This window comes from Notothenia rossii (genome assembly GCF_949606895.1).
Source record: "Notothenia rossii genome assembly, chromosome: 3".
NCBI classification, from domain to species: domain Eukaryota; kingdom Metazoa; phylum Chordata; class Actinopteri; order Perciformes; family Nototheniidae; genus Notothenia; species Notothenia rossii.
The window spans coordinates 69,819,013-69,839,052 of record NC_136901.1 but is presented as its reverse complement, the minus strand read 5'-3'; the positions used below and the strand labels follow the sequence as shown (position 1 = coordinate 69,839,052).

The 20,040-nt window shown below is 45.4% G+C and overlaps 1 protein-coding gene across 1 annotated transcript in view; it reads left to right on the top strand.

Annotated features, from left to right (window-relative positions):
- The first annotated feature begins 11,027 nt into the window (after nucleotides 1-11,027).
- adrb2a (adrenoceptor beta 2, surface a) overlaps nucleotides 11,028-20,040 on the top strand; it is a 44,573-nt gene continuing 35,560 nt past the window's right edge. Inside the window, exon 1 of the mRNA XM_079671612.1 lies at nucleotides 11,028-11,112. The gene's annotated coding sequence lies outside the window, so the exon portion shown is untranslated. The remainder of the gene's footprint in view (nucleotides 11,113-20,040) is intronic.

Here is a 20,040-nt window from a genome sequence, read left to right as displayed (position 1 = left end):
ATACTGTACAAAGAATCAAGAAAGATATTGGTTTAAATGAATGAAGTATTGACTTTAATACACTGATATACATTCCATTAAACAATAATAGATCACCTACACACCAGTGAAGTTGAGGGTTTTTTTCTGTGCAAAAAGTTACATTAAGACGTAGTATATTAACGTTCTCCTGATGAGACCTCAAATCATCTTCGCAATATCTATCAAACTATAGATCCAACACATCCACTGGACGTAGATTCTAAAAGTACAATATACACTTCTCGCTAGAAATCAAATCAAAAAGCATTTTAATGGCCAAACTATCCTACAATTTAGGATTTCCCAGAGAGGGTTATTTGTGAATATACAACTCTCTGGAGCGTTTGCAATTGCCGCAAATTGTTGTTTCTTACACGACCACTAGAGGTGCTAAACTTTAAAACGTGACTATAGGTCGTAATAAGCTGCTGAGCAATCGACCTATTTGGTATTTTTTTGGAGGAGGACAGGCTGGCGCGAACATGCTAATAATCTGTCCTTATGATGAAAAAAACCACAACAAAATATAAATACATAATTTACGGACTCAACTACAAACATCAAATAAACAAACGTTGGTTATGTTCACTAAACGACAATTTGAAGCTGAAGATTGCACTTTATAGAAACCTGATGAAATATTTAACTAGGGGGTCAGTTTTTGTTTACTTCCCTTTCCACTTCACTTAAAGAGTTCAAACAGTAGGTTATAAACATCTCAAAACTAAATTAGTGCTGAAAAGAACACAAAAGATTGGCTGCCTATGTTAGAAATTAAAATCAATGTTTTGATGGTATAATGTAGCTTAAACATACCGTCAGTTTAAACGCTCTTTTATACTGAAAAACCAGAAATTCTTGTGCACAAGCAGTTAAGCTTTTATTCTGAAAATCCTTCATCTACGGTTAGCATGTAGCATGTGGTTAATATACGATTTCCTAAAGAGGTGAATTGAGGAGCGAAATGACTTGGTGTGGTGAAAACCGAAACCTACTGATTTAACACTACAACGATAGATGTCGAGATATTACCATGCTGAATATTAAATGAAGGTACAGTTTATTTGAATACATTATTGTTTACAGACGAGTAGCATGTGACAACATCCGGAATGACCGGCAACCAAACGAGCCGAGAAGTATTGTTTAGAGTATTGATTACAGCGTTTAGAATGTGTTAAATGAAAAGTGATGAAAGAGAATATGAGGAGAAACGGCGTGTTAAGCATATATTGAATGTGAAAAGAACCTATCCTCTGTTTAAATGCAATAACGGACATTGGAGACGAGGTGAGCCGGCTGGCGGGGAGGAGCCAGCAGAGGATATATATAGCAGCGCCGGAGGAGAGATCCGGTGTCTTCTTCTTGCTCAGGAGAACCGGACCACAGCTGTTTGTCTGACGGAACAATATTCTGTCTGTAACACTACCGCGCCTTTTTTAATTAAAGTATCCCATTTGAATCTTTTCAGAGACTCCATTTAGTCTCATTTTAAAGCTTCTCTCCTGGACGCGAGAATAAAGAACATATTTAACACCTAAAATGTGTTTGGTTTTTTGAATACAAGGGCAGACAAAAGTCATCATATGCAGACAATCCCCCTCTCTCATTGATGTACAAAAGCAATGTTGTCATTAGGAGTATAACAGTGCAAAATGTTTCAGTGCATTTTCATTAAGATGTGTGCAGCTGCACAGCTCAAACCTGTTCCGAGTAGCAAGGTCACATTATCATATTTTATGTAAAGTGACAGGCAGTATAATGCAAGAGCTTCTCATTGTTAATACATGACTGTGCTTATCAGAATAATAAAACAAAACATCCATGTCTCTTTAATTCTCATGCCACTCTCCTAAATGAGGCACATATGCCGCTTGACTTTTGGCATATTAAATCAGAATTTGTTAACATAACACCGCAACATAGCGTGTCAAAAATGAACATAGAGGGGCAAATTGAGATAAGGATTGTGCAGATTTTGCAGCCTGCTAAACAAACAAGACACAAAGAAACTATAGGTTACTTACGTAACCCCAGTTCTCGGAGTAACATGAAGTGAGATGTCTCACTATGGGATGCGCCTCAACACGTATGCAAACAGAAGCATCAATCTCATTACGTCAATCCTGATTGGCTGGTGATCTTGACGTCTACGTCAGGGAATCCACCCACCCTATAAGTAGCTTGCGCTACGACGCAGCATCATTCAAAATAAGCACCTCTTCTCGCTTCGCCTTAGCAAGAAGGGCCGTCTGGTGAGACATCTCACTTCATGTGAGAGCTGGGGTTACGTAAGTAACCTATAGTTCTCATTCATAATACTCCGTTCGATGTCTCACTATGGGATATTGAAACTCCCGTATTGCTAGACATGCTTATCTCGAAAATCACCAAAACAACCAGAACTTAACAGGTAGAACCCTGTCTCAACACGGGGCCCAGCACTGCGCGGTCCACACTTGGAGCAGAGACATCTAGCCTGTTAAAGCGGAAAAAAGTGAGCAGGCCCGTTGGTGCCTGCAAGCCCTGACTCATATAAACCAGAGCAATCGCTTCCACAATTCAGTGGGAGAGCCGTTGCCTTGTAACAGGCTTGCCCTTCTGAGGGTTAGCCCAGGTCCATAATGTCCATAGTCCCTGCGTACTGGGAGCTGCCACGGCTGCCCGCACAGCAGCTGATATATCTCCGCCAGCCAGTACATTGCAGACAAGTGCGGATCTATCAGGATCAGTGTGTGGCATTGTTCTCTCACTCTGGCCAGAGTTGGGGGTATCAGAGCCAGGGGTGGGAACGTGTACAGAAGGACCGGAGGCCAAACGTGCGCGAGCACGTCCACGCCTAACGGTGCGTTTAAATCGCGCATTGAAAAGAACAGCTGACATTGAGCATTTTCCTTTGATGCAAACAGATCTACCGCGGCTCGGCCGTAACGCACCCACAGCTAATAGTGGTGCACCTCTGGACAGCAGATCTGCCCCGAGGTTCATCACTCCTGGTACGTGCGTCGCTCTCAGAGAGAGGAGACGTCCGCAGCTCCATAAGATCAGTTTGCGTGCCAGCATGTGTAACTGGAGAGAACGCAAACCCCCTTGGCGGTTTATATACTTTATTGTGGTCGTGTTGTCTGTCCTTACGAGGACATGATGTCCTCTGAGAAAAGGCAGAAAGCGTTTTAGGGTGAGGAACACCGCTAAAAGCTCCAGATAATTTATGTGTGACCGTTGGAGGTCTCTGCTCCAGAGACCCCTCACAGGTCGACCTTCGTATATACCCCCCCAGCCCGTCAGACATGCGTCTGTGGTGACCACCTTCCGCGATAGGACAGCACCCATAGGCACGCCCCGTACTAGAAAAGTCGGGTGTGGCCAGTGGCGCAGTTCCATTACGCATTTCATAGTGACCATCACTCTCCGCGCGCCATGACGCGCGGGGTCCAGTCTGAAGGCAGCTAACCAGCGCTGAAACTCCCTCATGTGTAAGCGTCCCAGTCGTACCACCAGGATGGCCGACGCCATGAGCCCCAGTAACCGCAGACATGATCTGAAGACAACATATTTGCGTAGCCGGAAATGAGCGAGGCAAGCTCTGAAGGCTTTCATTCTTTCTGCTGACAGTCGGGCTGTAAAAGGCACCGAATTCAGGTGTACACCCAGGAAGAGTACAGTCTGGGCTGGGGACAACATGCTCTTTTCTGTGTTTATTACGAAACCCAGATCGAGCAGGTGTTTTATGAGGACATTCGTCTGCATAATAGCCTCTTGCTCCGACTGTGCGAGAAGGAGCCAGTCGTCCAGATAAGTTGCCAAGCGAATACCCTGTTGTCTTAACGGGGATATCGCGGCTTCCGTACACCGTACAAACACTCGCGGGCTGAGAGACAGACCGAAGGGAAGGACTCTGTACTCGTAACAGACACCCTGAAAGACGAACCTGAGATATTTCCTGTGTGGGTAATATACTGGGATGTGGAAATACGCATCTTTCAGGTCGACTGATGTGAACCAGTCGTTCTGGCGCAAGAGACGCAACAGAGATGTGTGAGTGAGCATTCTGAATTTGTATCTTTTGAGATATTTGTTCAGAGCTCTCCAATCTAGTATAGGCCGAATTCCGTTCCCTCCCCGTTTAGGAACGAGGAAATACTTGGAATAAAAGCCGCTCTGACTCTGTTCGGCAGTTTTTCTAGTAGCGAGAAAATCTCTTGCTCTAGAATATGGGCCGACTCTCCCCGGGCTTGTGAATACAGAATGCCCGAGAAGCGAGGGGGGGTGACAGCGAATTGGAGCCCCGTGTTACTGTCTTGAAAACCCAAGCAGAATCTGTGAGCATCTTCCACTTTTCGCTTCTTAAAGCGAGCGGAGATGTCACATCTCTGTCATCTGCCCTCTGTGTCTTTATTTGTTGTGTTATGGGGCCCTCTAGTGTCTGAACACGGTGGTACCCCAGGTTGACAACCCCGGCCGACATTGCGTATGCGCGCGGCGGTGGTGCCTTCACAATCCCGTCTAATGTCCGCCTTTTGAGAGAGGCCGTAGCCGCTCTCAAAAGAGGGGTAGACGACTTATTGTTTTTATTGTTTTTCTTTTCATTTTTATTGACTGCGCCCTTGGCTTCAAGCCTGGAAACGACAGTGGAAAATGATTTATCAGGAAACAATAATGATGACATGTGTTTGTGTGACTTAAACAGGCAGCGGAACTTGCTGTCTTTGATGTTAAGTCCATTTCCCTTATGGCGCGAACTTGAGAATGACGTTCTGGCATCACTCGAGGCCGCGGGAAGATGGGGGCATGATAGCACCCCGAAAACACATGAGCATCTAACACTGGAACGTGTTCTGGAGCTGGAGAACAGGGAACTTCCAACTCTCTCGTCGAGGAGAGGACAGGAGAGGAGGCTGTCAGGCCGCCGGCTTCTTCTTCCTCTTCTGGTGGCTGAAAACCTGGGTCGGCTGTGCTTGAGCGGCAGCTGCCGGAACCGGAGATCTTCTTGGCCAGCTCATCTTCGCCTCGTGCCTGGGCTGGGGACCCGGGACGGGCTGTGGTCTCTGCTGCTTCGGTATCTTGGACCGGGCAGGGCGTGAGGCAGCTTGAGTGAAGGCCTGCCGCGGGACCGTTGAAGGTGGCGGCTGGACCCTTCGGGGGGGATAGAGCTGGAGAGCCTTGTCTTCCTTCTTTTTTGATTCACATCTCAGCTGCATCGAAGCTAGAGCGGAGCCAAATATGCCCTCGGGAACAATAGGCATGTCCAGAACATCCTCTTTTTCCCGGTCTGGAAGGTTCTCCTGTACCACCATAATTCCCAGTGCTTTACCCGTGGCTTGGACTGCACAGCGCTGCACACGGAGGCAAATGTCCTTGATCGCTGCAATCTCGTCCCACACGGCAGGCTCAGGTTTGCTCGACAAGTCTTCGCAGAGCTCCGCTTGGTAGGCGGTCAGCAGTGAGGAGAGGTTCAGTGCCCTGGCGGACAAAGCTGCGGCTTTATAGGCCCGTTCGGTCATCGCTGACTGAAAACGGTCCGCCTTTGCCGGTAGCGTGGGGTTCCTGCTCGGTGTCGAAGCCAGCCTCGGTTGGAGGTGGGCTGTCACCAGCGGTTCCATAGGCGGCATGCGGAGCAGGCCGAGCCTCTCCATACCATCACAGTCCAGGGAGGAGGCACCCTGGATTGGGGCCTTGTTGCTGAAAGGGCGGTCTCTCCACGAGACCGACACCTCGTCCAGCATCTCCGGAAAGACTGGAAGGAGCTGCCTCTTCGTCCTCGCTGCTTGGGGCAATTGCTTCCCCTCGTAGCGAGATCTGGAGGTCTCCTGGGCCACTTCAGGCCATGGGATGTCCAGCCTGGGCACAGCGCGTTGACACACGGCCTGCAAGTCCATACTTAGGCAGGGCGAAGCTGGTGTGCTTTCGCCCGGGAGAGCGGACATCGCTCCCGGCTTTTCAGCCTGAGCCGATGAATCGAAGATGTCATCCTCGTGCTCATCCGAGTCGGACAGGAGGAACTCAGAGGCATCCTCTTCTTCCTCCATATAGTCCAACTCCAGGACATCCTCCGCGGGTGGAACCATGGTGAGGTCCAGTTGGGAGCCCCAGCTTGACACAGCGCGGGGCTCCGCTCTCGCGGCTCTTGCCGCCACCGGACCCCAGCCTGACACGGCGCGGGGCTCCGGTTCAGCGGCTGCCGCTGTTATTGAGCCCCAGCCTGACACAGCGCGTGGCTCAATCTCTGCGGCGGACGCCACGATGTCTTGATTGCCGGCCGGCGAATCAGCGGACATGAGGGGGTCCTGTCCCGACAAGCTAGCTTAGCATGCTAGCCGTCGGCGGAGGCTCTTAATGGTGAAACGGGCACAATGCCCGCACGAGCCGGGGTTATCGAAAGCCTCCTGGGCGTGTTCCCGCCCGAGGCAGGACGAGCAGACCTGGTTTGAGTCTGTGCCTGAGATCTTAAGCCCGCAGACGCATAGCCGAGCCTCCGAGTCCCTGACTCCTCTGGTGTGAGGGAGAGAAGGGTCCATCTTTGTTCGCCGGGGTGTCGGCGTGGAGTGGACACGCCAGTAACAGGTACGTTACTGAGAAAAAAAATCCAACCTTGTCGTTAATCCGAAAGAAAATAGCGACGGCGTAGATTTTATTCTTTAAAGAATATTAACTGGTGTGTTAATACCTTTTGTTTTTATCTCCGTCACCTCTGGTGTGAGAGAGAAAAGAAAACGTCCTCGCTACCGTGGTGTCGGTTTGGAGGGAAGAAAAGCTAGCAACAGGTATGTTACTAGCTTGAAGAAAAAATCAAACCTTACCGTAATTTCGAAAGAAAGAAATGGCGAGGCAGATTACAATATTAACTGGTGTGTTAATATTGTTCAGTCTTCTTGCAAAGCAAAAAAGCGCCCGTCGACCGAATGTTAGCTTTTGGTTCAGTCTGTGGACCGTTAAGCTAGCCCGGCTACTGATAATTCGAGATGTGCTCTGAAGCGAGAAGAGGTGTGTGAATGACGCTGCGTCGTAGCGCAAGCTACTTATAGGGTGGGTGGATTCCCTGACGTTGACGTCAAGATCACCAGCCAATCAGGATTGGCGTAATGAGATGCTTCTGTTTGCATACGCGTTGAGGCGCATCCCATAGTGAGACATCGAACGGAGTGTTATGAATGAGAACTGTAATTGTGAAAGCATCAGTAAAGGTAGAATTCTACCCCTTACTATGCTGCAGAACAAATAACACCTGGGTGTCTCTGCGATATTTGCATGCATAAAATGTGCATATATTTGGGGTAAAATCCGCCCCTTTCTATGTAAATAGGCCTCATTGCAAAAACAGTTAAATTCCATAGAGATCAGTGCCAATAGACACAAAGTTACAGTGAAGCTATAGCATCAGATTTTGAGGTTACTGATGCACATTTATACTGGATGTCAGTTGAAATGCATTAATTTCTGGATGCAAAGACAGAATGGAGCTTGTGTCATAAAGATTCATGAATACAGCTTTCTACATGTAACTTTTGAAAATACACAGGACAAAAAAGATGAAAAATGTGGTGGTTCTAGAAATAAATTAACATTTCTTCCTTCTGAATTCACATCAAAAGGGCAAATTGCATTCAGCTGTAAAACTGTCCACAGGTTTTCCTTTTAAATCTCTGTTTTCAGAACAGGCAATGTTCAAAACAGTAGGTTGGTGACAAATGTGTTCAGGGGCCTTAATGTAGTATAGATTCTCAAAACTACAAAATGAGGCAAAGGTTATAATAAAAAAAAATTAATCGTGTAAATTAACAAGTTATCCACTGCGTCCTTTAAAAGCATTAAAGCAACCACTCAGTGACTCAACAGCGGAGTATTGGAGGGTGACAGATGACTTTATCTCAGTCAGGGGCGGATCTAGACAAATATTCATGGGGTGGCAGGAGATTTTGAGGGGTGGCATCCCCTGGCAGAAGTATATGCTGATTTAATCACAGTCATATCAATCAATGTTAACTTGGAAAGCCATAATATTGATATTTTAACTCACTAACATTAGGTGACATTATTGTGGCACATCAGCAAAGCCTTGAATAGAAATATATAAAGTGGCAGACATAATTTAATGAATTTTAACTGAATGAGTTTGTTTCACTCTTAGACCAGCAGGGGTACCAAATCTATGCAGGCTGCTGCAATAAGTACATTAATTAACTGTCTCATCGATGTTTGTCTGAATGAATATGATAATATTAACAATCATATAATTCCTATCAGCTGTCAATCACTGTTATGATCCACATATTCATTTATTATTGAATAAACTATATTTTTTGGAGGAGTTAATGATGAATGCTCCTCAAGATGCTTGCTGACCCTCCTTCAAATTTGAAGTACTTACTATCATATATCAAAATTCAAAAGATTCAAAGGAACAGTTCAGCACCCCACGACTTTATTGCAAACAGTTACAACCTTGACTTTACATCAGAAAAAACAAACATTAAAGAAGTGACTAACTGCATCAATTAGGCTTAAAAAACGTGTATTCAGCTAAAACATATACATTGCTGCAGTTATTATCCAGTGGAAAGGCCTTACCTACTGCCCTAGTTAAATCAAAGTGGTTACTTTTTTTTGGCTGGGCAGTGTAGTTTTACACACCGTCTTATTTGACTTTCTCAGGACTTAAAACAGTTTTTTGGGGGAAGACCCCCACAAAGAAAAAAAATAAATACACGGTCATCATCTTAACAGTTTGTTATGCTTATCCGTGAGCAGAGCATCAAGTTGGCATGCCTATAACAGCTGAATGTGGCGATTAGCATTTTGTTTAGCAAAACGCCTCACAAACTGATTAAGATCAACAACTTTAGTGCGTTTTGATTCAATGCTGAGTACAGCCAAACTTGACAGTCTCTTCTCTGTCATTGTAGACCGCAAATACCTCATTCCTTCCGTCTACTTGGGTCCAAATACTTCTTGTTTTCCACGTTCGCACCGGGGGAGGGGTTACAAGGCTCGCGTCTTGTGCTGCATTCACTTGCACTCTGACTTTAGAGGTTTTCTCTCATAAATGTCCGATGAGCCACAACTTTTCTTTCAAAACAAAGCGGGGGAGTTAATTCTAAACTCTTGAGTAAAATGTTTTACACAAACTATGGAGAAATGTCACCAACATTTATAATCAACATTTAAAAAAATATTATTAATGAATTAATTGCCTACATTTAGGGCAGCAACTAGGGTGGCAAGGCATTTTTCTGAGGTGGCAGCGGCCACCCCGTTCCACCCCGTAGAACCGTCACTGATCTCAGTACACCAACATGAATGTGAAATTACACTTTTATTGTAGGGGGTTGTTGTCTTTGAAATGTTGTTACTCCAATGTTATTATTCATCACAAAGATAGTATGGCCTTTCTGATAACTAAGCTTTGTCAGAGCTCTAATGACGTCTAGTCTGCAAAGAAGTAAGTGTTATTCAATGTTTCAAAGAGGCACAACAAAACAGTGAACAAATTTAGATATAGACCAGACTTCTAAAGAGATATGAGTATGCACATGGTGACTGAAAACTTGTCTAGCCAGAGGTTTACCAGTCAGTCAGTCGGTCGGCTGTGGATTTAGTGTTCATCAAAATAAATGTAAGTTGTTGCTTTCTAGAGATAATGATGCTACATGAACTACTTTTGATTACCTTGTGCTGTTTATCAGATAGGCCATGGGTAAGCTCTGAAAGGACTTACAGTGAAGACCCTGCACCTTTCTTTTTATTTATTTTTATCAAGGAAAAGCAGTTTGAAGGTCAGTCAGGCTCCTATGTTGTGTTAGATGGTACATGGTAAATAGAGTGCATTTATATTGGTTGCTTGGGAAAACCAAATGTCCTCACACTGTTGGCCATGCCAACATTATCATGTTTCGCTGGGAGTATTATTACATTACATTGCATTTAGCTGACGCTTTTATCCAAAGCGACTTACAATAAGTGCATTCGACCAGGAAGATATAAACTTGAAGAAAACAGAATCATATAAGTACATCAGGTTTCATAGAGCTAAAATATTTCAAGTGCTACTCAACTTGCTTTAGATAAGCCAGTCCTTTATTAGTATATAATTGCTTTGTTAGCAATTCTTTGTTAGTAATTCTATCGCTCGAAGTGGATACAAACTTGAAGAAAACAGAATCATATAAGTACATCAGGTTTCATAGAGCTAAAATATTTCAGGTGCTACTCAACTTGCTTTAGATAAGCCAGTCCTTTATTAGTATATAATTGCTTTGTTAGCAATTCTTTGTTAGTAATTCTATCGCTCGAAGTGGAGTCGAAAGAGATGAGTTTTCAGTCTGCGCCGGAAGATGTGTAAGCTTTCTGCTGTCCTGATTTCAATGGGGAGCTCATTCCACCATTTTGGAGCCAGGATAGCAAACCCACGTGTTTTTGCTGATGGGAACTTGGGTCCCCCTCGCAGTGCGGGTGCAGCGATCCGTTTGGCCGATGCAGAGCGGAGTGCACATGCTGGGGTGTACAGTTTAACCATGTCCTGGATGTAGGAAGGAGTAGCTTGATTATGTTTCAAACTACAGTACATCTCTAACTTACACAAATACATATTAAACTCATGAAAAACTCTATATTTCTCCAGAATTTTGTGTTCAACTATTCTTTGGAATTCCTGAGAATTCTTCCAGACAATCTAAATGTGCCACGCCTGAACTAATGTAACCCCTAATGTAAAATTGGCGATCGTGGTACTTTACTTTACTTAGTTGTTGTCTAAAATGAACTGACTGAAAAAACTGCTACAACTGGTAAATGTTGCTTGCCTTTCTGAGTTTAGGTTTATTATAGAAAAAATAGTGTTACGGCCGAGAGATATTGGACACCAAAGCAAAAGACTTAGAGAGAGATGGTCAAAAACAAAAAGGTTATTTTAAGCAGAGGCACAGTAAACGGCAGTGGAGGCAGGAAGCTGGCTGGCACGGGGACGTCAGGGACAGGAGGCAAAAATCCAGGCGAAGAGATCACAGGGAAGAGGAGGGAAGCGGAGGGCAGCGAAACACACCGGAGGGTCGAACACAAAGGAATTATCTTGCTTTTATGTCAACAGGTGAAGAGGTGAGTGGAAACATGTGTGCCTTGTCTGCTGCTGGGAGGAGCCAGCCAACTCCCTGTCACACACCAGCCCTGCAGAGGAAAACAGAGAAGGGAGGGGGGAGACAGAAGAAAAACACAAAAAAAGCACACAACAAAACCAAAACTAAACAGAATCATCACAAATAGGGTAAAGCTGAAAACGATTGTCGATATACATGAGAGAATTATACATTTGTATTGTTCTACAATATTGTCTTGGTGTGCTATTTTCTGCTTTTTGAGTCTTTGTAGGACTTATTGGATTTTACTTATACTGCATACTGACTGATGACTTCCATCATGATTTTTACATGACAAATAACAAATATGTGGTTACAAAACATGTATAAATGCAAGGGTTTCTTGAGTGTTTTTTATAAAACAATTCATAACATATTTTAAAAAGATTACTCATTAAGGTCTTGATTTAAGCAAAGGATACATGCAAATGCAAACACAAATTGTATTTAAAATGGAGTTTTCAGACGAGACAGCACACCCCATGTTTATCTACAAGGTAGCCAATGTTCTCTGTCTGCTCCCAAAATAGGAGACTTTAATTGTTTTTATCTTTGATTGAAAAAGTCATGCTTGGCTTCTGAGTGATCATTACCTGGTTTTTACAGCTTCTTGTATAAATCAAAGTGTTGTTTGTTTTCGTTTTACTCTTACCCCTGGCAGTATTTTTAAATAATATAACTTTTCCTTTTAAGGAAAAAGCCAGTTTTTTTCCCAAGCTGTGCTCTGCCCGTGGAGTCTTGAGTGGCTGCTCTTTAGTCATGTTGTGTTTTAGCTTGCCCCTTAAGTGAAAAACGGCAAGGCCTGAGCTTGTGCATCATTGTGGGCATGGCAACCAGGCTGAGCAGCAATAAGTGAGTGAAAAATACGAGTGAGTCACCCTCATCCACACACAAAATGTGCAAATCAATTTAAAGAAGTAGCTTTTAAAATAGTTTGTTTTTCACTGGTCCCACACCCGTCTGAACATACACAGCATTGACATACATATTTAATTCCCATTGTATGTAACAATGTATAAACTATAGTAAGATTTAACTAAACTAATAGATCATCAGGTAACTGTATTTTACTGTATGATTGAAACCTGTTGGTCTGGTTTTCTATTTGTTCTCCTTCATCTTATTAAGCCTAAAAAGAAGTATCTGTGTTTGCACTCTTTATGCAGTTTGCACATTGGCAATAATAGTGAGTGCAGAAAAACAGTAGTAGCCAAAGGCAGGTTTCCCTCATTAAACATCAGTTAAAAAACTATAGAGCACACCAGGGTGTTAGGAAGAAAATAACACAATACACTTTCATTTAATGACTCTGGCCTGATGAACACAACTATAAGTCTTACTTTTTGCTCTGAGTTTTAAGATTAACACTGTTTTTAGTACTCACTCTGAACTTCTTGACTTCTTGAAAAAATGAGGTAGACATTTGTAACGCTGCCTTGACACCTGCAGGAAGTAAGATAACATGTGAGAAAAGAGCGTCTCTCTCAACGCAATTACCAGAGCCCTCTCCAATTTGAGAGCTTCACTCAGGCATGTTTAGAGTTGCCGTCATTAAATCAAACTTTCTTATGCAGACCTTTAAACTCAAACTTGAACCTGAGAAAAGATCGTTTTTTTTTTTTTAAATGTCATGTTCAAAATATCTAAATTGTTATCACATGATTATACATTGTGCAATCTAATTGTGTACAACATGTACACACACCCCTACACATTACATATACATGGTTGTCACGTAGAGTAAGCACACCGTTGAGTTTTTCGGATGTGTGAGAACCTGAAAAGCTTTTTTATAGTGGTTCACCGTTTAGTTTCATACAGTGGGAACTCAGCCGACCAGCCAGACCTGTTCACACCTTCCTATTCCTGCCTGCCGGCTGCTCACAAAGTATTCTTGGTCACAAGTGCTGGCTTAAAGCCTTCTGAAAGAGGTGGTGACTGAAGGCTGTATTTTTGTCTCTGAAACATTGATGTAAGACTGCTGAATTAAGACCATTTCTAGCCTTGAAAGCCTATTATCTCTCGAGGCTGCTTTTTTATACTGGACATTTATATTCACATTTATTAACCTTTTTCATTCTCGCTTTTCTTTTCAGTTGATGAATAAGGACCCTGAAAAAGAGAATTGCTTTTAGAAATGCTTTCAGAAACTGATTTCATTTATGTTAGCTATTTTTACATCCACTGTTGATTATACACTTAAACCAGATAACCCTCACCAAAACATCTTGGCTTGTATGTTTTTGTAAAGCTCTACTTTTATATGTCTATCAGTAGTGTTTTATTTTATATATCTATTCTTTTTTAAAGGGGCCATGTTATCAAAAAAACACTTTGAAATAAGAAAACCTAGTATTTTTTGTGTGCTGCCTGGGTCAGAAAACCTGGGATTCAAATATTAATTCAGATTGTGCTGCCTTCCTCATTTCATGCAGGCTCATGCTCATTTATACCACTACCTCGTCTAAGTATCTCCTCTTATAGCTTGAGAACTACCTTTGCATTTGATCTCGCAAATTAATCAGAGCACAATCGGCTAAAATTTAGTATTTCAGACTGAGGTCTTTTTTTGTACATTGAAGCATGAAAACACAATCTAGTAGAAACTGTACTGTAAGTACAAGTATAAACAAAACATTGCAAAATACATTCTATAAACACTTCCAATGTACTGTATATCCACATCTCAGTTGTTGTAATTTCTTAGTACTGGCATGTAAAAAAGGCGGAAGAAGCCTATTATATATATAAATAGTCTGTCTGGCAGTAATGTTGGCCCCCTGCTGTCCTAGTTTGAACTGCCAGCTATCAGGAACACTCAGGGGTACGAGGTTTCATTTCATCGAAATGCATATGTTGTCTGCCAGTGACGAACGGGTGTCATGTGCCCAGGACAGGGAGATAAGGTGCTGTACACCACTCCACTCAACTGCAGGCATGGAGGGACACAGGCACAGCAACACCCAACAGGGAGCCACGCTTGTGTGCAATCAGAATTTGCATATGGCATGCATCTGTGTGTTTGTGAACATCAAAGCTTTTCTTTAAATGTCGCCTAGATTTGAAACCCTCTGCAACATGTGACCCCAGGTTGAATCGGCGCTTTCTTCACACACATCTTCATATTGTGGTTTGAAGTCATATGGCAGCAGTCGGGCAAGCTTGGACCTTGCTCACAGTCACCAGTTTTTACACGTTTTATTTTTTCATAAATGAAGGGTTTCTTTGTGTTGAGTGGACACAGTGTTCTCTATCTGCATGATCAAACCCATCCGTGCAAATGTTCTGCTCCAGAGGCATCATGCTGCAGTACACAAGTGAAACATTTTATGTGCTTTTAAATGTGTGGGTTATCAGGAATTACTGTCTCTGTGGGTATAGATGACTAAGTGAAGGGGGTCTCATCTCAAGTTCTCCACTGAACATAAACATTACATCATCCAACCTTTTAGCACTGTACACATGATTAACCAAACACAATAAGGTTCCCCTTCTGTTAACCAGCTGATTGGCACATCATATTCACATCGCCTCCAGGAAATGAATGCACAGCATTTGCCCCCTGCATCTCTTCCCTTCTCATTCACGGTTAAGAGCTTATTTTTCTCCTTAGCTAAAGAACTTGAACGGACCACTTCACCCCTCACTTGGACTGACTGTCCATGGAATCCCTGAACCAAAGTCATTTAGGACCCCAGGGACAAGAGACACCATCAAAAGCTGCCCCAAAAGTTCTAGGGTGAATGTCAGAAGACAATGTCAATATCCACCTTTTGCAATCCGTTGACCTACTTTTTCCTCTGAACATCTCTCCCTGCAGTAAGTAAAAGGTCAGTGTGATTCAGGATAATAGCGGTGAATCATAGTTACCAAAGAAAACAACTAGAGCAAAGTGATCACCCTTTCATCAGACCCTAATCAAAGGAAGAACTTGCAATTCTGACATTGTGTATCTGGACCATTATGACCCTCGCCCCCTCACTTACTTACTATTTGAGCAGGAGCTATATTCATTTTCTTTTTTCCCCAAGGTTTGTGTGTACAGGTTAGGATGGGCGACCATGAGAAACCAGAGTCACAGAGAGACCTGGCAAGGTATTCAGAGGCCTGTTGAGCACTTCCACTAACAGCCAGGGCTTTTGTTATAATTCAATCTCCAGCAGGGACAATCTGGAAAGCTTATTTTCATCTGCTGAAAGGATTGTGGGTAGGCCTCTTTTGGTCTCTTGTGGAAAAGAGATAGGGTGAGAGATAGTAACAAAGGGGACCTGGCTTAAATGCTATACTGTTAAAAACTCAAATTACAAAAATAATTTTTAATCAACCTTAATTTACGTACTATTAAACCTTGAACCATTTTTGTTTGTCAACCTCCAGTAGTGCGTTCTTAAATTTCTTAAAATTTATTGTAGGCCGTCTTAAACCCTTTGTTTGCATAGCGATGTAATCATAGCTCAGTAATGGCAGCTGGCCAGCAGGTCTTTATACTTAAGCAATAGCTCACGACAGGCCGTGGTATATGCTCATTATATCACAGCTAAGGGGCGTGGTTCGGCTTGACGCGAAGCCGAGGGTCGACAACCCCCTTAGCTGAAAACTTAGCTTGAAAACATCAGCTTGAAAACATCGTTGCTTGCTTTAAAAGTAGCACAATTCATTATGTTAAGCCTTCAAAAGTATCTAGATATCCCTGCCCTAATGCCAAAGGAACTGCACACTGAATATGTTTTGCCGTTTGATGTCTATGTCTGGACCGCTGCGTCAAAAAGGAGGGCTTCTGCCCCGTTACTTCTCCGCTGCTTTCTTGTTCCAGTATGAAAAGCAACTGCAGGCAGTTTGCTTTTCAACCAACGGTATACTGTTTTTCTCAGACGCGGAGGGATACTGACTTGTTGTGAAAAGTAACTTACAATTCTACCCGTGGTATACGCTCAGTATATCACGGCTAAGAACCAGATTGCTTGATTTGACTTGTCCGTTTTATAAATTTTATTATAAAACGGACAAGTCAAATAAAGCAATCTGATTGGTTCTTAGCTGTGATATAATGAGCGTATATCACAGGTAGAATTGTAGTTACTTTTCACAAGTTATGTATCCCTCCGTGTCTGAGAAAAAGTTACAACCGTTACAGCTGTTACATTACGTCCGTTACGAAACTAACTGACTAACAAAGCTTAAGATGGAAACCTTTAAGGTTAACTTCGACCTTCGGGGTGGCCTTACTATGGAGGAGTGGATTGAGCAGTGCCTATCTCCAGAAAAAAAGCACCTAAACGACGACACGCAGAGCTACGTCAAGAGCAGGTAGACCAACTGGATAAGTACCACCATTCAAAAGCTTTCTGATGCGGGTTTTGAAACAAAGCAGAGAAATTATTACCGTTAGTGGCCACAGGTGTGAAAGCTCTCTCCAGAGCTACTGGAAGCCGAATCTCGGGGACCGGAGAAAGTGGAGCAATATTCTCTCCACGCCAAGCAACAGCCTAGAACAACCTCAACCCATACAAGTAACCACGTAAGCCATGCTACTGATGCTGGACAGTTTTTCAATGGGTGCACAATAAAAGGCAACATACAAATTCATGTAAATAAATAGCCAAATAATGGATCAACGATCTGTCTAATATGTTCGCTAGCTGTTACTGTTGTTGCATAGCAACCACCTCACACTATAGCTGTGTCCCAATTCAGCGGCTGCATCCTCCTGAGGATGCATTCGGAGACCGCATACGTCACTTCCGCCAAACGAAGGCTGTCCCAATTTAAAAAAAAGACAAGACTCCTCCGAATGCGGCCCGCAAATGCAGCCTTCTTTCCCCAGATTTAGAGGATACATCTGATGTACACTCCGCGGTGTACCATATCCCAGGATGCAACGGGTGACGGTGACGAAGGAGTTAAAAAATATATATAAGGCTTGTAACGTCCCACCAACGGCCACAACGGTTTCAGCTTGATTCGTTTTTAAATGTACTCGCCCAAATAGTAAACGACATGAAAGAAAAGTAAACCTATTTAATTTGTGTATTTAAATATACGGGCAATTGGAGATGTCTTCTTTATATTACATACTGTGGTGATTGACATTATTCACCCACGGAACTATGGGTTGGGGTATTGTTCCGCACGGACATTAGTGAGTTGACCGGACTTCCTGTTTCCCCCGGTCTCATCTTCCCGGGCTGAAAGCTGTTTACATGTTGTTCTGATGTTAAATAAAAGTCTAGCTTGTACCTTCGATACCCCACCTCCGACTCCCGTCTCTCGGCACTACATTGGTGACCCCGACATAAGTCTCGTAGAAGGATCCGAGACTGAACCGAGCATGGCAAATAACGCCGTTTTTTTCAAACTGCCGGAGTTTTGGGATACATCTGCGGCTGCATGGTTCGCACAGGCGGAGGCTCAGTTCGCCCTCCGCGGAGTAACTGATGACGCATCACGCTATTTCCACGTCGTTTCGGCACTGGGAAGCTCCACTGCGACCCGGACGGTGGGCTTTATTACATCTCCCCCTGCCCAGGATAAATATGCAGCGTTCAAGGCTTTCCTGCTAAAGACTTTCGAGCTGTCTCGGTCGGAACGGGCCCGACGCCTGCTCGCTATTCATAGCCTGGGAGACAGCAAGCCTTCTGACCACATGGAAATGATGCTCAACCTGCTAGGTACGGAAGAACCCAATTTTTTGTTCATAGAACTGTTTCTTCGGCACATGCCGCCGCATGTTCAGACAGCGCTCGCTAACACGGCTATTACTGAGCCACGCGCTTTAGCCGAAGAAGCTGACCGGTTCTTCCTGGCCACCCAGCGTTTTACCCCTGAGGTGCTGGCCCCGACACGCAGCGGCTCCTTCCCTGGTAGAGGCATGCCACCTAGCAGAAGCTCCAGGGCCGACGTCAGCGACTCCAGCCCTGGCCTGTGTCAGTACCATGCACGCTATGGGGCGAAAGCGAGGATGTGCCGTCCCCCCTGCACCTACAAGGAAACGGGAAACGCCAAGGCCTGCGCTCGGTAGTGGCCGCGAGCGTGAGCACATCCAACCGGCTCCTGTTCATCAGGGACACCCTCTCTGGTCGCAGACTCCTTTGTGACACAGGAGCCCAGCGGAGCGTCCTGCCGGCTACGGTGGAGGATGCCGCCGGTGGGGGCCACGGCCCACCTTTGACGTCCGCTAACGACACCCCTATCCGCACCTATGGCACAAAGACAGTGGACCTGTGTTTCGAGGGTCAGCGGTTTAAGTGGGATTTCATCACGGCTGACATCTCCTTCGCCCTCCTTGGCGCAGACTTCCTGTGCGCTCACGGACTGCTGGTGGACGTCAAGAACAGCCGCCTGGTGGACGCACTGACGTTTGCCTCGTTCGCATGTACCCGCGGCGAGGCGTCATTCAGCGGGCTCTCCAGCTCACTCTCACAGGGTGACAAGTTCCAGCACCTTCTCAGTGAGTTTCCCGACTTGACGCTGCCCACCTTTTCCGCTGCCACTACCAAACACAGGGTAGAGCACCACATTGACACTGAAGGCCCCCCAGTCTATGCTAGGGCCCGGCGGCTCAACCCTGACATGCTGTCGGTCGCCAAGTCGGAGTTCAACAGCATGGAGCGTCTGGGCATCATCCGCCGCTCGGACAGCCCTTGGGCTTCGCCGCTCCACATGGTCCCTAAATCAGCCGGTGGCTGGCGACCGTGTGGTGACTACCGCCGCCTTAACGACGCCACTACGCCAGACCGCTACCCGGTCCCTCACATCCAGGACTTCTCTTCACACCTGGCGGGCAAGCTGGTTTTCTCCAAGGTGGATCTGGTGCGGGGCTACCATCAGGTTCCGGTGCACCCCTCAGACGTCCCCAAAACTGCGGTGATTACGCCGTTCGGGCTTTTCGAGTTCCTGCGTATGCCGTTTGGACTTAAGAACGCAGCTCAGTCCTTTCAGCGGCTGATGGATTCGGCGCTCAGAGACATGCCATTCATTTTCGTCTATTTAGACGACATCCTTGTCGCCAGCTCCTCCTCTGAAGAGCACCAGGCACATCTCCGTGTCCTTTTTGCGAGGCTCAGCCAACACGGCCTGATTATCAACCCGGCAAAGTGTCAGTTCGGGTTGTCCTCCATCCACTTCCTCGGGCATCTCATCAGCAAAGATGGAGCCGCCCCCCTTCCATCGAAAGTGGAGGCCGTGTCCGCCTTTCCACGACCGTCTACAGCTCGGGCGCTCCGAGAGTTCCTCGGGATGGTGACGTTTTATCACCGGTTCATCCGCCGGGCGGCCCACACCATGCGCCCGCTGTACGAGGCCCTCAAGGACAAGTCCACCGGCCAGGCCATAGACTGGACGGCTGAAAGGGAAGCCGCTTTCGATGCCACCAAAGCCGCCCTGAGCGAAGCCGCCATGTTGGCTCACCCGTCACACAGGGCCCCCATCGCTATAACCACCGACGCGTCTGACTACGCTGTGGGCGCGGTGCATGAACAATGGGTCGACGGCGCCTGGCAACCGCTTGCCTTTTTCAGCCGCCAGTTGACTCCCAGGGAGCGCAAGTACAGCGCTTTCGACAGGGAACTCCTTGGTCTCTATTTGGCTGTTCGCCACTTCCGTTTCCTGCTGGAAGGCCGGGAGTTTGCGGCGTTCGTGGATCACAAGCCACTTACTTTCTGCATGTCCAAGGTGGCCGAGCCGTGGTCCGCCCGACAGCAACGCCAGCTTTCGTACATCTCCGAGTACACCACGGACATACGACACATCGCTGGCAAGGCTAACGTGGTCGCGGACTGCCTCTCCAGAGCGGTCATCGGAGCTGTGCAGCTGGGCCTCGATTACCTCCGCATGGGCGCTGACCAGGCCTCTGACCACGGGGTCCAGACCCTCAAGGCCTCGGTCACGGGAT